At 48.1% G+C, this 17,352-nt stretch overlaps 1 long non-coding RNA gene across 1 annotated transcript in view; it reads right to left on the bottom strand.

The window, feature by feature from the left end:
- LOC309641544 overlaps positions 1–17,352 on the bottom strand; it is an 800,613-nt gene that overhangs the window by 506,765 nt on the left and 276,496 nt on the right. The window lies entirely within an intron of this gene.

The raw sequence follows: 17,352 nt of genomic DNA, 5'->3' as shown, positions 1-17,352 counted from the left end.
GAGAAGAAGACGTAGGAGGGAAATTCTGCCAAAGACATTTTTTAAAATTAAGGGCTGGAGAAAGACAGGAACTACAGACCCAGTGAAAAAATATGCGTGGTGATGCGTTAATATGGAAAGTGCTGTGAGAAGGGGGGCATCCCGCAGGCCAAGGGCCCCAGAAGGAGAGGCCTGAAAGGCGTCCACGCTGCGCCTGGCCCTGGTGGGAAGGGCTCCCGGGCCACACGTTGGATCCAGGCCGGGGAGGCCGCAGCACATGTGTGAGGAAGCAGCAGGAGGCGGGGAGGGAGGCGGGGATCTATGCCTGGTCCTCCGAGCCCTACCCCCCACGGAAACAAAGGGAGAGAGGGGCATGACCAAGGGAGCCCTGAGCCTGAAGGTCAAGGCTCCCCGTGAACGTCTCTGAGGCCCCAGGGACACGACGTGGCTGCACGGTGGCTGTCGTCAGCCGTTCTCCACGGATGGCATCCATGCAGCTGTGTCCTGGGCAGCTGCGGGCACCACGGCCGCTGTCACACACACGTACACGCACACGGACACGTACACAGACATGCACGTGCACACACACGCACTTCACGAAACATCCACATTCAGCATAAATAATTTTCCATTGCATTTTTATTTCTATGTGATAGATTCCCCAGTACGTGACTGCAGCGTCTAAATGCACACATTTGGCAAACCCCCTCCCCACCAAAATACACTCAGAGAGAACGGATTGGTGGCATCTCAGAGGATCAGGATGGAAGTGTATAGTAGAATTTTCCAGACTGCCTTCTAAAACACTCTAACCCCTTAAATTTACATGAATAATATAAAAGAGCACCATTTTCCCTGCCATCAAGAGATGTTACTTTCCCTTCCTTAGTCTGAGGGTTAGGGGTAGAAATCAAATTGTTTCTGTTATTTGTGTTTCTCCAGATAATCATGTGTTTGGACATCTTTCTCAAACAGGCACTAGTTTGTTGGTTTCTCCCTCAGCAGCTTTCTAATAATATTAGGTGCTTCTCAGTTGTTACAAATAATCATGTTACATCTGTCATTTGCACTGAAAATACTTTAGCTGTATATTATTTTCATATTGGCTTTATTTAAAGCATTGTTTTGCCATCAAAAGATGTTCACGGCTATTTGGGCAAAAAAAAAAAAATCTTTCTTCAATGGATTTTAAATTCCTGATTAAGAATCATTCTCTCATTTGTAGATTCTCCATGAAAACAGCAAGGTTTACTTCTGGGTGTTTTTATCATTACCATCACTGCAGTTATCATTATCCCACATGTAATCCTCTGATCCATCGGGAATGATGTTTACGTCTGGTGTGACGTGAACCTCCTTTTCATCCAGACGGGGCACCGCTAAGCCGGCAGCACTTACTGTACAACCCATTCTTTTCTCCAAATCAAATCCCATAGACTAGGTTCTTTTCTCAATTCCCGATTGTCCTCTGATATGCTTTTCCATCCCTGGGCCAGTACCGTATTGATCTGATTAAAGAGCCTTGGAAATAAGTTATCCTTCTGCATCAGGTGTATTACGATTATTATTCTTTTTGTTTTCTTGACTATTCGTGGGACGTTATTACTCCATATAAACTGCAAGATCGTTAAACAAGGTGCCTGGTAGTCTGACTGGAATTGCATTAAACTTTTGCATTATGATTGGAAAGATTGGAGTTTTAGGTGTTCAGCATAACACCTAAAGCTCCAATCCTGTCCTATAAGGACAGGCTGTCTTTACGTTACTTCACATCTTGTTTAATGTCCCTTAAAAAGACTTTCTTTCCTTCCATTTAGGCCTTGTACCTTCATTTTCAAGATAATTCCTATGCCTTTTATAGTTTTTGCCAATGTTGTAAACAAAATATTTCCCTCATTTCCGTTTCTAGGTATTTTATTTCTAGCATAGGAAAGACTATTGATTTTTGTGAGCTTACTATATGCCAAGCTAACTTACCAAAGTGGTGTAGTCATTTCTTTTTAAGCCAGTATTGGTGATTTGTGTTTTCCTAAACTATCAACCATTTCATCCAGATCTCAAAGTATTTACTGTACAGATGCGCATGGAACCCTATGCTAAAATATCTTTTCATTAGTCCTACAGACCCTGATTGAATACCCAGTGTATGCAGTTCTAATCTCTTTTAAAATCCGTTAAATGTATATGGTCTCACTCTTATTTTTTCTTGATTAGATTTGCTAGACATTTATCTATTTTATTAGTCTTTTAGAAGAAATGGTTATTTAATTTATTTACAAAACCTACTTAATGCATCTCTTCTATTATTTTCCGCTTTCACTTTGATTTACCCGGGCATCCTAATATCTTTACTTCTGCTCTATTATTCGATTTCTATCTTCTTGAACTGAATTCTTAGTTCACCCAATTTTGTTTTCTGTCTTGGAACACTGAAGTGTTGACAACTGGCGTCTTCTGAGTGCAGGTTCGTCTACAGTGGGCAGGTGCTGGCACCTCCTGTTTTCATCATCTGATCACAAATGCTGGGTGACGCGAGTGCCTGTACGGTGAGCGCTGTGACCTGGACTGGGGGTCTGTGATGGGCTCCAGCACGGGCAGGGGGCACAATGCCCAGCGTGGACACAAGAGGGGCCGTCCTGTGACCAGAGCCGGGCCTGCAGAGATGCTCCGGGGACGGACATCACTGCAGAGCAGGACGACGCCTCCTCTGTGCTCTGGGGTTGGGGCCGTGAGGATGCCCGCTGCGGCAATGCTTCTGGCCCTGCTCCTCACTGCCTGGGGCGGGGAGAGTCAGTGCCGGGGACGCTGGGCTCTGCAAGTGGCCCTGCCCCCCATGCCCGCCCTGTTCTGTGAGCCAAACGGCTCAGCAGCTGGTGGGGGCTGTCCTTCTGTCTCCAGCAGTTTTCTAAGATAGACTGTAATTTGAAATTATGGCCGCCTTCTTTCAATTTGATCAATAAGAAAATAAGATGTGTTCGGGTGGGAACCTCCCAGTGGTACATACTTCCTCCCATTTTTTCCATTAATACTAAGCTTTTGCTCATTGTGGGAAGCAGTTGGTCCTCAAGACATCTGACTCATGGAACTGAGATTTTTCTCTGAGCCTTTGTAGTGTTCATTTCCCCCCCGTGCTCCATGGAGCCTGGGAGATGAAATGCATTTTTTGCTTTGTAAGGGAAAAGTTGTCTATAACTTACATTATTGCTTCATTTGCCTACTTTTGTCTGTCTTCCCTCCCCCCACCTCACAACATGATAAGCATCGTGCCCACAGGAGACGTGACCTTCTTTACTCACGATTATGTCCCCCGTTAGTAGAACAGTATCTTACACAAAGTAAAAATCTCAAATAATTGTGGAAAGACAATAAAACTCATACTCATCAACAAAACTATCACAATTCCAGGCATCCAACCCGAAATTAGTAAACATGCAGGAAAACACCACCATAACTCCAAGAAGAATCTGTCAATAGAAAAATGCCCAGAAATGACAGAGATGTTGTAATTTGCAAACAAGCACTTCAAAACAGCTATTATAAATGTGCTCAAGGATTTAATAAAACACATGGTCATAACGAACAGAGAAATAGAAACTATAAAGAAAAAACCAAATGAGACTATTGCTAAAAACACACACACACACACAAAATAACCACACTGACTAATACACTGCATGGAATTTTGAGCAAATTAAACATAGCAGAAGAAAATAAAATTGAACTTGAAAATAGAGCAGTAGCAATTTTACTAAGGAAAACACAAGGAAAAGAGAAATACTGAAAAAATTTAACAGAGTCTCAGTTATCTGTAGTACAATATCCATCTGTCTAAAACACCCGAAATTGGACTTCCAAAAAATGGGATAAAGGAAAATATTTGAAGAAATAAGATTTTCTTTCTAAATTTGGTAAAAACTTTAAACTCTCACCTAAAGATAATTGTTGGGAAAGTTTCGTACTGGCCCGATATGGAACAACAAGAATATCAGAAAGATATTCTTATCAGAAAGAAAGAAAACTGCAATTGATTGAAACTTATCAAACATATAAAACTCATATGTTCACAATGAGTCATGACAATTAAGTCATTCAGGTCAATGAAGGAACCTTTAAAAGTGCATCCTTACTGGTCAAAAGGGGGACACTGCTAGAGCCAGATCTTCACCTTGAAACTAAAGAGAAGAAGGTCAAATGTTTATCTTCCCGTATTTCAACTGATGAGAGAAAATTCTTCTTTAGAGAAAAATCCCAGCCATCACTCAAAAGTGAAGTTAGAATTCGAAAATCACCATTTGTAAACTCTTAGTGATGTAAGATCTATTAGGATGGCCTCGGGATGTTTGCTGAATAGATCTTACGATCTACTCAATAGTCATAAGTGACAGTCCCTTACATTCGTCTACTGAAGGGTGATTGGGGGTCAGGGGCATCAGGAGGACCCCGCCAGCCTCAGCCCCATTAAGATGAAAGTGCCCCCCAATGCAATGCAATGGCAGAAACTGGCTCCACTTGGGAAGAATTCCTGACAGAAAATTGAACTAGAATCAGATCAAGCCCAAGATCCATCTAGCAGTTTACATGAAATACAGGGAAGGACAGACAAATCAAAAGACACCAGTTTCTCCAACAAATCAATGATTTATAAAGGAAGATGAACAGTCATATGAAATAAAAACCTGAAAATACCTAGTCACAAACTCAGAGAATAAACCAACTATGAAAAGACACCTTGAAGACAATAGGGAAATTTTTAATATGGATTGGACATTATAAAACATCAAAGGATTTATTTCTGTGACCTTCCTTAGATGTGATCGTGGCATTGTGGCTTTTGTAAGAGATGGACGGATGGATAGATACATGGATACAGGTAACGATACAGATTTTATATGTCTGTGCATCCTTTAAGTAAACGCGTATACTGAAGCATTTACGGTTAAGATGCTATGGTGTCTAGAATATGCTTTAAAATATTTGAGAAAATATTTGAAGAAATATTGGCACAATGTTTTTTTAAGACTGGGGTGGTGTATACATTGGTGTTTATAATACTAATCTCTCTTCTCTTTGAAATCTTTTATAATAAAAAGTTAAAATAATTTGTTGAATAAAAGAATAAATTCATGAATGTGTCACAAGGCTCTGCAGGGTGCCCACCTTGAATATAAAGAATTAGGAGTCAGGAATGTAATCAGTCATTAAAATTATGCTATTCTGTAAAAAAAAAAAACAAAAAAAGGAAAGAAGATGTCTACAGCAAGAAGATGTCTACAGCAAGGATAAAAGTATTGCACAGAATTAATTAATTAATTAATTAAATAATTTCATGTCTACGGTCTCTTCTGGTTCTGGTCATGCTTCCCTGATTCTAAACTGGAAAAAAAAACATGAGAAAACTTGAAGAAAGCATCTTTATGCATTAAGTCATTCAGGTCAATGAACGAACCTTTAAAAGTACCAAAAAGGGGGGGCCTCCCCTGGTGGCTCAGTGGTTGAGAATCCGCCTGCCAGTGCAGGGGACACGGGTTCGAGCCCTGGTCTGGGAAGATCCCACATGCCGCGGAGCAACTAGGCCCGTGAGCCACAATTGCTGAGCCTGCGCGTCTGGAGCCTGTGCTCCGCAACAAGAGAGGCCGCGACAGTGAGAGGCCCGCACACCGCGATGAAGAGTGGCCCCCGCTCGCCGCAACTAGAGAAAGCCCTCGCACAGAAACGAAGACCCAACACAGCCATAAATTAATTAATTAATTAATTTAAAAAAAAAAAGCCAAGAAGTTTACAGTGAAAATATGAAAGATGCCCAGGGGACAGGACATGAAGTAGAAAGACTCAGGCAAATTTGAGCTGTATGATAATAGATAATAAAAGTTAAAAATTAGGGTGGGGGTGACACTGCCTACTGGGCCCCTGACGCAGTATTTGGAGACCTGGGTCTGTGCAGGGCACGCTGCTGCGGCGGCTGAGGTGGGAACACTGGGCAGAGACTCCCTGGAAGGGAGGGACTCCTGGCTGTTTGCTCAGCTCACGGTGGCCTCGGGCTGTTTGCTGAAGGACCGAGTGCGTATCAGAGGGCACAAGACCGTGGCTCCTGAGGAGTCTATTGATGGGGCTGGGTTTGCCCTGCTCAGAAAAGATTAAGAGGACACAGGGAAAAGCCCTTCAAATATTTGAAGAATTTTCAAGTAGAAAAAATAGTTTTCTTGGGTGTATGTGTGTGTCCTCCAGGCGCTGAGCTGAAATCTGTGTCAAGAAGCAAGAGAAAGATTACAGCTCAATGTACGGACGACACTTTTTGTGCTTCAGTGTGTGTTGTTATAGGTTGTTCCTGGCGATCCCGGCCACGTAATTGTAACAGGAGCTGCATCTGCATTAGAGACTGTCCTCTCTGGCTCCCAAGCAGGGGCAGAAAAACCTGGACAAAGAATTTGTGAGGGGAGATTCCAGGGCAGGTTACAATCTCCAACTTGGAATTCTGGGATTCTCCCCCGAAAACTGCGGATCGTTGGTTGTAGGGGTGTGTGCGAGAGACAGAGACAGAGAGACAGAGATAGAGAGACAGAGAGAGACAGAGACACACAGAGAGACAAAGAGAGACACAGACAGACAGAAAGAGACAGAGACATACACAGCAGAGACAGAGACAGACAGAGACAGAGAGACAAAGACAGACAGAGACACACACAGAGAAAGAGAGACACAGACAGACAGAAAGAGACAGAGACATACACAGCAGAGACAGAGACAGACAGAGACAGAGAGACAAAGACAGGCAGACAGAGACACACACAGAGACAAAGAGAGACACAGACAGACAGAAAGAGACAGAGACATACACAGAGACAGACAGAGACAGAGAGACAAAGACAGGCAGACAGAGACACACACAGAGACAAAGAGAGACACAGACAGACAGAAAAAGACAGAGACATACACAGAGACAGACAGAGAGACAGAGACAGTTAGAGACACACACAGAGACAGAGAGAGACACAGACAGAGACAGACACTGAGAGGAAGGGAAGAAGAAGGGAGGGGGGAGTTTGCGGCCCCGCTCTCAGCCCTGGGGGTGTTTTAACACAATCCCTTCATTGCATTGTAAAGAGGACCACAGGAGATGCACAAAGTGCCCAGGAAAACATCAATCGATATAGAAAAAACCACGGCATTTGTTTCTTAAGACCCTTTGAGGAAGAGTCCAAACAACACCCCTGGAGGACCTATTTTATTTTTCTGCCTAGAAAGGAGGTGATGGAGGGTAACACCCTTTTCCTCCATTTCTGGATGGTAAATCCTGCTTGCATCGTCTCATTTCTTGACTGGCTTTATTAATAAATAATTGAAGATGGCATGTTGGCTTCAGCGCTGGAATCCCTACGTTAAGGACAATAAAGTAAATGGTGTCATGTAGAGATGCATTATTAATTAGCAGCTACTGTCTCAGTAATATCCTGACAAGCACAGAAGTGCTTGACTTAACCTCGCCTACATTCTTTGTTCTTCCATTTTTCAAGACCTCTTGATAAATTCCCAGAAATGACGCTCCTGGCAGCGTCTTTCAGAGAAGGGTGTGGCTCTCCCTGCTGTCCTCTTCCGGGTCCTGTGTCCCTCCCAGACTCACCTCCGTGTCCCTCGTGCATCTGGTGGGGGGACCTGCCGGGGGAGCTCGTCCCCACTGCAGGCTGCCCCCCTGGTGCCGGGCCTGACCTTGGGTGAATGTTGTCATTGCTGGGGGCTGGGCTGTGGAGCCAGCTGGTGACTTCACAGGAGTCCTGAGAGGTTAGAGACCCCTGAGCCCCCACACCTTAAGGACATGTGGACACACCCTTCCAGGGCTGCAGCCCCTTAACTGCTGTGGAGACCTCTCAGAGTGTCCAGACACCGCCCTGTCTTCACCCTGGCCTCGCTGGTCCAACCCCGGGGTCTTTCCCGCAGGGTCAGAGGCTGGGAGACAGGGAGCTGTTGGCTTAGGTGCCTGCAGAGCAGAGTGGGTCCTGGGATCCGGGATGTTGGCATGTAGGGCCACCTATGCTGGGCAGGGGCTCGAGAAGAGAGAGCATCCCTGCCCCAGGAAGTACCACATCAACCCCGCCCCTGCCAGGGCACTGACCGTCAGCTGGGGATCCGCAGCTGCCCTACATTTCTGGAGAGTAAGGGGGATTTTAGACACATGTCGGGAAACATAACAGTCTGTGTTGGAACTTCGCTGACAACCTAGGCGACCCTGCGTCTTCACTGAGAAACAGGGAGTAGCGTGTCTGCTGCTGACCCCTTGGCACTGTCACCGGTTGGTTGTTGCCAAACGCAGTGGAGCCCAACAGACCTGCCTGGGAGCCCGGCTGGGTCGGTTGGGGTGATTCAGGGAATCAGCCCAGGTCTCCATCTCCACTTCCACAGATGGGACATATAACATCTATCCATTAGAATGAGTAATCATGTGTAATGGTTTCATCCATCACAAAACCTGTCACATGCTCAAAACATCCCATAAATCATCGTAGAAAATGATAACGGTATTCCCATTATCTGTGTCTGCTGCTTCAAATGCTACCTTCTAGGCCCCCAAGGGAAGATGCCCCGGTTTCCCTCCTCCTGTGTCCTGTGGAATCTATCCCAGAATAGGCACTGATAGGTTCTCGAATCGTGTCTGCCGGCCGTGGCCCCTTAGCACCAGCACCCCCAGACCAGGGCAGCATATAGACATGGCCACTGTCTTCCCACCACAGCCCCAGGTCAGCTTGGAAAGGGCACCCCTGCAAGCCCTCTGGGCTGGGCCACCTCAGAAAGGAACCCAGGCCCAGTGAGTCCCCCACATGACAAGGCTCCCCGGCAGTGTCCCTCCTGGCTGTCCTGTGCATCTGCACTCATCCACCAAGGTGACCGTCAACTCACTTCCAACCTCATTCTCACCTCCGGGATCCATGGGCCTCCCTGGCTCTTCTGACCCCTGGAGCATAATTATTCTCTCTGCTCCGGTTTGCTAAATGAATGATGGAGGAACCAAGCTGTGTGGGTTTGGGCAGGAATAATTAATCATGCTCCTCTCCCGTCTGAATTCCAAACCCACAGAGTGAAGAGTCTGGTGGGATTGGGGATGAATGAAAAGACCAGCTGCACGGCTGGAGCTGGACTGGACCCTCACCTGGAACCAGAACCAGCATCGACCTCTCTTTCCCGGTTCTTCCTGCATTTCCTTACCCAATTCTCTTAACTTTTTAAAAAATGTTTATTGGAGTATAGTTCATTTACAATGTTGTGTTAGTTTCAGATGTACAGCAAAGTACATTCTTTTTCAGATTCTTTTCCCATATAGGTTATTACAGAATATTAAGCAGAGTTGCCTGGGCTATATAGTAGGTCCTTGTTGATTATCTATTTTATATATAGTAGTGTGTATATGTCAATCCCAATCTTCTAATTTATCCCTCCCCCCATGTTTCCCCTTTGGTAACCATAGGTTTGATTTCAAGATCTGTGAGTCTATTTCTGGTTTGTAAAAAAGTTCATTTGTATCATTTTTTATTAGGTTCCACATATAAGCGATATCATATGATATCTGATTTGTCTGACTTACTTCACTTAATATGAGAATCTCTAGGTCCATCCATGTTGCTGCAAATAACATCATTTCATTCTTTTTTATGGCTGAGTAATATTCCATTGTATATATGTACCCCAACTCCTTTATCCATTCTTCTGTTGATGGATTGGAAAAGATGAAGTTAAACTGTCACTGTTTGCAGATGGCATGATACTATACATAGAAAATCCTAAAGATGCTACCAGAAAACTACTAGAGATCTTCAATGAATTTGGTAAAGTTGCAGGATACAAAATTAAAACACAGAAATCTCTTGCATTCCTATACACTAACAAAGAAAGATCAGAAAGAGAAATTAAGGAGACACTCCTCACCGAGTTTGAGGCTGAACACTCAGAAGATGGTAGCACTGGGTGGGAGACGCACCTCTTACCAGCAGGAGGTGCCAAGAAGGGCCCCGTCCTGGGAGGCCTGGATGGACGTCAGCACCAAGGCCAGCTCCCGTCCAGGCAATTCCCCGCCCCAGCTTTGCAGGCAGTCTTGGGCTGCCCACCCTCTCGGATACCAGGAAAATGGAGCTGGTGGACTAATCCCAGGGCACCTTTAAAACCTTCACCTAGTATCACACTCAGCAGGCTCACCAACTCCCTCCATCCCCCTGGGGTTTTCTCACCTGCCTGTGTGTCGTGTCCATCAGGAGGAGGAGGGCTCATGGCAATTTGCAGGAGGAAACTTAATTCCTGAGATGGAGAAAAGTTGGTCAAGACTTTCTGTGAGTCTTTTTCATTACATTCCTTCTGAAGCTTTTATTAATTTAGTGGGGCTTCTTAATTAAAGTCTCGATGAATAATTGAAGCGTAGTTTTTGATTATGCCAGAGCTGGTGCCATTTGGAGGTGTAATTGTAACTAATAAATTAGTTAAATAGGTAAGATGATGAAATCCTGTCTCAAGAGGGACACTCATAAGTTCAAGAATTTATCTACATGTCATTCAGAAAATTTATGCAGAAAAAAATAGATGATCAGAAGGAAAACCAGACCATAGCTTATTAATCAGCTAGTTCTGCCCTGTAAGTGCTGCAGTTCTTGAATAATTCGCCGCCATCTCAACGGGGGAGGAAGAAGGGGCTTCGCCGCTTCTCCCAGGAACCCTCGCCGATTTCCTCCAGTCCCCGCGGGCACTGTGCTAAGACCCCCAGAGGCGCCTCACTGGGTGGTCTGCGGTCCCAGAGCTTCAGGGAGACCCCACACCCAGTGATGGTGGCCGAGCCTCTGCCCCTGGGCTTCCTCTCACCCTCCCTCGCTTTCTCCTCCGCACTTCTCTGTAACCCCCTAAGCAAAGCCACGTACACACCTCCTACAGTTTAGGGAGGAAATCAAGGGAGAGGGGCGAGGGCGTGACGGACCCGAGGCAGCCGGGCCGGTCGGGTGGGGAGCGAGGCTGCAGGCACGTGCTCCCCCACCCCACCCCCGTCTCTCTTCCCGCACAAATGAGAAGCAGGGTGTGAGAGGAGACGCGTCTCCGCCTCAGAGCAGGTCCTGGAGCGGCTGCTGGACCCCGCGGCTTCGTCAGCCTTGTAGCCACAAGAAGCAACCAGTGATGAATTATCCAACCCGCTCGGTCGACAGTTGGGAAACAAATTCATACCCAGTGAGAAAGCCCTTCTCCTCTGGGTTCCCGGGGCCGGCACGCACCTCTCACCTGCGGGACTATTAAGAGGGCCACCCGCTCCATCAGCCACCGAAGCGAATGCTTCGTGAGTGCCCTGGAAGCAAACCACGCCTGTGTGCTGGGCACAGGGGGTTTTGCTATGCAGGCCGGTCTCATCCCCCCTAAGCACTCGAGGAAGGTGTAGCCCTGGCTGGTCTTCACTCCCAGAAGCTGCTGGCAACGAAAACAATCAAAATCTGAGAAGATACCACTGGTATCACTGGTGACAAAGTAAGCACGCCCTCAGCTGTTTGTAGGAAGTGTCCCACACGTCACACAGGGCAGGCTGCACCACCGTGTCTTCTCGTTGTCTGATTAGCTCAGGTTTGCCTGCTGGTGGTCCAACGTCACACGCATCAGATCGCCAAAACTGCACATTAAAACACAGCTCCCGGGCTTCCCTGGTGGTGCAGTGGTTGAGAATCTGCCTGCTAATGCAGGGGACACGGGTTTGAGCCCTGGTCTGGGAAGATCCCACGTGCCGCAGAGCAGCTAGGCCCGTGAGCCACAATTACTGAGCCTGCGCGTCTGGAGCCTGTGCTCCGCAACAGGAGAGGCCACGATAGTGAGAGGCCTGTGCACCGCGATGAAGAGTGGCCCCCACTTGCCGCAACTAGAGAAAGCCCTCGCACAGAAACGAAGACCCAACACAGCCAAAAATAAATTAATTAATTAATTTAAATTTTAAAAAAAACAAACAAAAACGCAGCTCCTGGACCTCACCCCAAGCAGGGCCCCAGGCCTGGTCACCCACATTTGGTGGGTAGTTTGTGGCTGTTACACACTGAGGTTTGAGAAACACTGACACACGTTCATCTGTCCTGCTAAACCGAGGACTGTTTCAAGGTGGGGCTGACCCATTTGGTTTACGTGTTCTTGGCACTTTCTAGCACCTTGGAGGGTGGACACCAGCTGATTCTCCAGCCCCTCCCAGCTGCGGGCCGGTTGGTCCCAGGATGTGTGTCTTCGTGAGCGGCTCCGGCCCACCCGGCCCCCGCCATGGGGTCCAGCACCGCACGCTGGGGCCAAGCGGAGCTCAGCAAGGCCTGCAGCACCGGGCAGGGGCTGGGGGTTCTGGGCGCTTCCTTCAAGGAGCAGGAGAGAGGTGGCCAGTCTCAGGAGACCCCATTATTGGCTCCTCACCTGCCTGGGCTGCACAGCTCACTGCTCTGTCCTTCCGGGGCCCCTCCCAGGACTGGGTGACTAGACTGGGAGATGTCGGGGGCTGGGGGCTGGGAACCCAGCTATGACACCATCTCAGAAAAGGGCTCAAATTCTGTGAGTCTTGGTTCTCTCACCCACAAATTGGGACAGTAACAGAACCGACCTCTGAGGTTTGGGGTGAAAATTGAATTGATTGCGATATCTCAGGAGAGAGAAGGGCCCGTCGCAGTCGGTGCCCAGTGCAAGCCCGGTGCCCACCGCCCGTCCACCTGCATAAATGACTCCTACCCTGGGCCTCACCCGCGTGCGCCTTTCCTGCTCCCTGGGCACACAACTCCCCGGGAACCTCAGGATCTCCGTGCACGGGGCAGCCGACGGAGGCAGGGGCCGCGGGGACCTCTGTCTGCCAAACCAGGACCAGGAGGGCCTTCGTCCATGGGAATCGGGTTCAGGGGTGAATGCACGGCTCAGAACCTTGGAGCCAGAAACCAGACCCTTGACGGCGACTCCGCTGCCCCTCTGGCTCTCCTGTCTCTCTGGCATCTTCTGACCTCGCCTGAGACCTTCCTGCTCAGCTACAAACCACCCGAGTCGTCTTGGAGCTGGCACTGAGGCTGCCCCAGCCTCTCAGGCTCAGGCCGCCCGGACGCTCCGTGCTGGGCTGGGGTCTGGCAGAGGAGGCTGATGGGGGCTGGGAGGGGCCGGGGGAGCGTCTCCCAGAAAGGAGTGTGGTGGCGGGCCGTGGCTGACTTCCCGGGCAGGTCCCTGGAGGTGTGAGTCGGGGATGCCGAGAGCTCCAGCCCAGTGCAGGGAGGGAGGGGGAGCAGGGGAGAGACCTGGGGGGGTTCGGGGGGGATGTTTAGAGGCGGTTTGGGAATCCTCAGGCAGGTCAGTGTTTGGAGCTGTCCAAGGAGGCCGCGGGGGTGAAGAAGGGGTCTGGAGGGAGCTGGGAAGCAGCGGGGTTGTCCTGCGTCCTGGGGGAGGACAGGTGTCCCCCCCCCCGAGAAGGGGCTGAGGGAGGAGGGGGGAGGGACTGTTGAGGGGAGGGACGACTGGGGTGTAGGGAGTGCAGAGTCCTCCCCAGCAGTTCACGGTCCCCTGGCTGGTGGCTTCCCTCGGGCAGGCGCCGCTGCAGAGGGGCTGGGGCTGAGCCTACAGCTCACAGGGAGCCCAGGGGCCCGAGCCCACCCCCTCCCCTCCCCTCGCTCCGCGGGCCCCCCCCCACCCTGCAGCCCAGGCTCCCATGGCCAGCTGTGCGTCCTGCGTCCCCTCCCGCCCTGCACGTCTGGGCCGATGGACGAAGAGGAGGGTTTCCACGCAAACCCACCTCCAGTTAATAGTTCTTTAAACGTGTGATGTTAAGAAAAGGTTCTGTCAGAGGTTCCCCTTCTGTTGAGCTGGAAAATCGCAAAGACGTGTCTATGGTCTAACAGAGCTGCCCTTCCTCCCATGATTGGGGTTCTCTGAGAAGCCACATGGAGGACCTCTTCTGGAAGGTTCCGTGGGGCGAGATGAAGTCAGATGAGCCGCATCGGGGCCACCACCTCTGGCCCAGACTGATCGAGGTCTTTGTTTTCAAAGGGACAGAGACGAATGTTTATACGTGTTCTTATTTACACGTGTTCACAGCCACACAGATCACTGAACACGAGCATTGATCAGACATGTTCCCGGTTGCCATGGGTACCAAAGTCACGCCCACCTCTGTCAGGTGCACCGGGACCCATTCCTGGACTCTTGTTCGCTCCGGGGGCCTGACTGTGAAGCCCCACCAGGTGACCACCTTGTTTCTGTTACAGCGTCTGTGTAACTTAGTGCCTGATTATTTAATATTCCTCCAGGCACCATGAATTCCTTTTGTATTTTTTGGCTGTTCTGAGACATTTATTCCACCTATTCCTAACACTAAATCTGCTGGGGCTTCCCTCCTGCATTGACTCTATGTATTAGTTTGGGGAGAACTGACTTTTTTTATTAAGGCTTTCTCTCTGAGAATGTGGGATCACGTCTGCTGTGGACTGTGCTTGTATCTCCCTGAAACCCATATATTGAAGCCCTAACCCCATGGGTGGTGGTATTAGGAAGCTGGTTCTCTTGGAAGTGGTCAGGTTCGGACGGGGGATGAGGGTGGGGATCCACGGTGGGGCAAGTGTCCTTACAAGGAAAACAAGAAACACAAGATCTTGTTCCTCCTGCAAGAGAGGATGCGGACCGGGAAGTGGGCTCTCCTGGAGCCCGTCTCAGACCCTCAGCCTCCAGCACCATGAAAAGTACGGGAAGTAAGTTTAAGCCCCCGTCTGCGGTGTTTCCTTACAGCTGCCCAAGCTGAAGAAGAAACTACCCACTTGCTCCCATAGGTGTTTTTAATACCAAATCCATACCTATTTTAAATAAATTCCTGATTTTAATTTCCTACTCCTCATTGCTAATATACAGACTATCTATAGATTTTGAAATTTTGTCTTATGTCCAGCAAACTTTACGAAATTTTTAAATTACTCCAGCCGTTGTTTTTTCTTTTTCTTTTGTAAAGTAATCTCTTTGGTTTCTTAGCTGTACAATGAGATCATTGACGAAAAAGATGTCTTTGCTTCACCACTGTTTATACTGATTACTGAATATTTCTCTTATCACCTCTGGAGCCACCAAAGCACGCTGTATAATAGTGACAGAGGCCCTCATTTCACAGGCGATGCCTTGGTGTTCTTCTGGCTTGCAGACGGCCGCCTTTTCTCACTGTGTCCTCACCCAGCCTTTCCTAGAGAGAGAGAAATCTGGTGTCTCTTCCTCTCCTTACAAGGACACCTGTCCTACTGAATTAGGCCCACCCTTTGGCTCCACTTAACTTAATTCTTCTTGAAAGGCCCCATTTCCAAACAGTCACATACGGGTTTAGGACTTTAACATATGCATTTGGGGTGGTGGGGACACAATTCCGTCCGTAACACCAGCAAGCCAGAAAAAAAGACCTCACCAGGAAGCAACCCTGCCCACCACCGAGCTTGGACTCCATCCTCCAGAACTCAGCGTGCTGTTAAATTACGCATCCGTGTGGACGTGATGGAGCTGCCCTAGCTGCTCCGGGTCTCATGGGCTGAAGCTCTTCACGGTTGCATCCGCCTCTGGAGACAGACGCCCCTCCAGGCTCCCTCAGACGGCTGGCAGGGTCCGTCCCCTTGCTGCCCTGTACCTGGGGACACATGTTCCTGCCAGCTCCTGCCTGGGGCCACTCCTAGCTCCTGGAGGCCGTCCACATGGCCCGCGGCAGCCCCAGCGTGTGTGCTGCTGCTGCTTTGAGGTCAGCAACATGTCTCTCTGGTTTCCTCCTCTGCCTCTAGTCCGAGAAAACGCTCGACTCTTAAAGGGCTCACCTGATTAGGTCACGTCCACCAGGATTGATACCGAGCAGGGCCCTGTGGGGCTCCTGGGCACAAAAGGCTTTCTGTGTCCCCCATTTCTTTGATTACCGGAAACAGGCTTCCTTCAGCCTCCATGACCTTCCCTGAGTTCCAACAGGGCAGATTCAAGCAGTTGTTAATTAGGGAAGGGAGGGGATGCAGACACAGGGAGAAACAGTCAAGAGGGAAACAATAGTGCAGCCTGGGGGCAGGTCCTGGTCCCCCCTCGAGGGATACACACAACAATATCTTCGAGCTGTTTTGTAGATAAAACCCCCACCAGGTGGAAAAGTTAACTGTCTGCTGCCCACCAGCACTGAGACCCCAGACCTGTTGGAACCAGAAGATTGGTGATGCTAACTCCCGATTACCTCACCACCAGCCAATCAGAAGAACGTCCGTGAGCTGACCACGCCCCCTCATTGAATCATGACTATAAAACTTCTCACTACCTCCTGCAAGTTGGGACACATAGTTGTTCGAGGCCGGAGCCCACTGTGTCCCCCTTTGCCTGGCAAAGTAAGAAAGCTCTCCTTTTCTACTTCACCCAAAACTCTGTCTCCGAGATTCAGTTCGGCACCGGTGTACAGAGAAGCTGAGCTTTCGGCATTAGAATCATCTCCCGTTTTCCCCAAAACATAACATAATCACGGGATTGATCTCTCATTATATTCACAGTTTCTGCCAACATTCAAGGGGTGGGGATCACAGAGGGCTATACAGCTGGGCTATCTTAGAACTCTGTTGCTACAGCTTTTATTAGGAATAAATTATGGATTTTATAAAATGTCTTTTTTTTCTTTTGGAATTTGTTGGTATATTGTATTATGTTAGTAGATTTCTTGGTCTCTAACCCTTTTTGCATGTCATATTAAACAACCTGCCATATCCCTGCTTTTTAAATGTTTAAGATTTTCTAGGTGGGTAACTGCAATCTATTTTTTATATATTCAACAAATATGACAAAATGTGATTTTTCTATTTGAAGAATATAAATTATATGGTTTATATTCATGACCTCTATATTCTTTTTTATTTATTCCCTACTAGAGCTGTATAATTCCAAAACAGGTACATTCAGATATTCCATACGCCTTTTTTTTCATGTTTTTCTGCCTTTTCTAGTAGATTTTTCTCTACATATTTAGTTGTTATGCTGTTTGTTCCTTAACAGTTTATGCCAAGTCAATTCAATTTCTTATAAATTAGGCCATTTATCATTATATAATGACCTACTCTCCTCTTGTATGAAGTTAAAATTGTCATTCATTTATAGTCAACCTTTCTATGCCACTTGATCTTAAGTCTTTCGTATAAACTGTAGAGCTGAGTTTTGTTATCTAAATCAGTCTATCATTCTCTGTCTCTTAAAGGAGATTTATTCTAGTCACATTAATACCTCATTAATAATCTTGATTCTGGGCTTCCCTGGTGGTGCAGCAGTTGAGAGTCTGCCTGCCAATGCAGGGGACACGGGTTCGAGCCCTGGTCTGGGAAGATCCCACATGCCGCAGAGCAACTGGGCCCGTGTGTCACAACTACTGAGCCTGCGCGTCTGGAG

Source organism: Balaenoptera physalus (genome assembly GCF_965194825.1).
Source record: "Balaenoptera physalus genome assembly, chromosome: 13".
In the NCBI taxonomy this organism is placed as follows: domain Eukaryota; kingdom Metazoa; phylum Chordata; class Mammalia; order Artiodactyla; family Balaenopteridae; genus Balaenoptera; species Balaenoptera physalus.
Note: the sequence above shows the minus strand (reverse complement) of the source record. Positions and strands in the feature narration are given on the sequence as shown.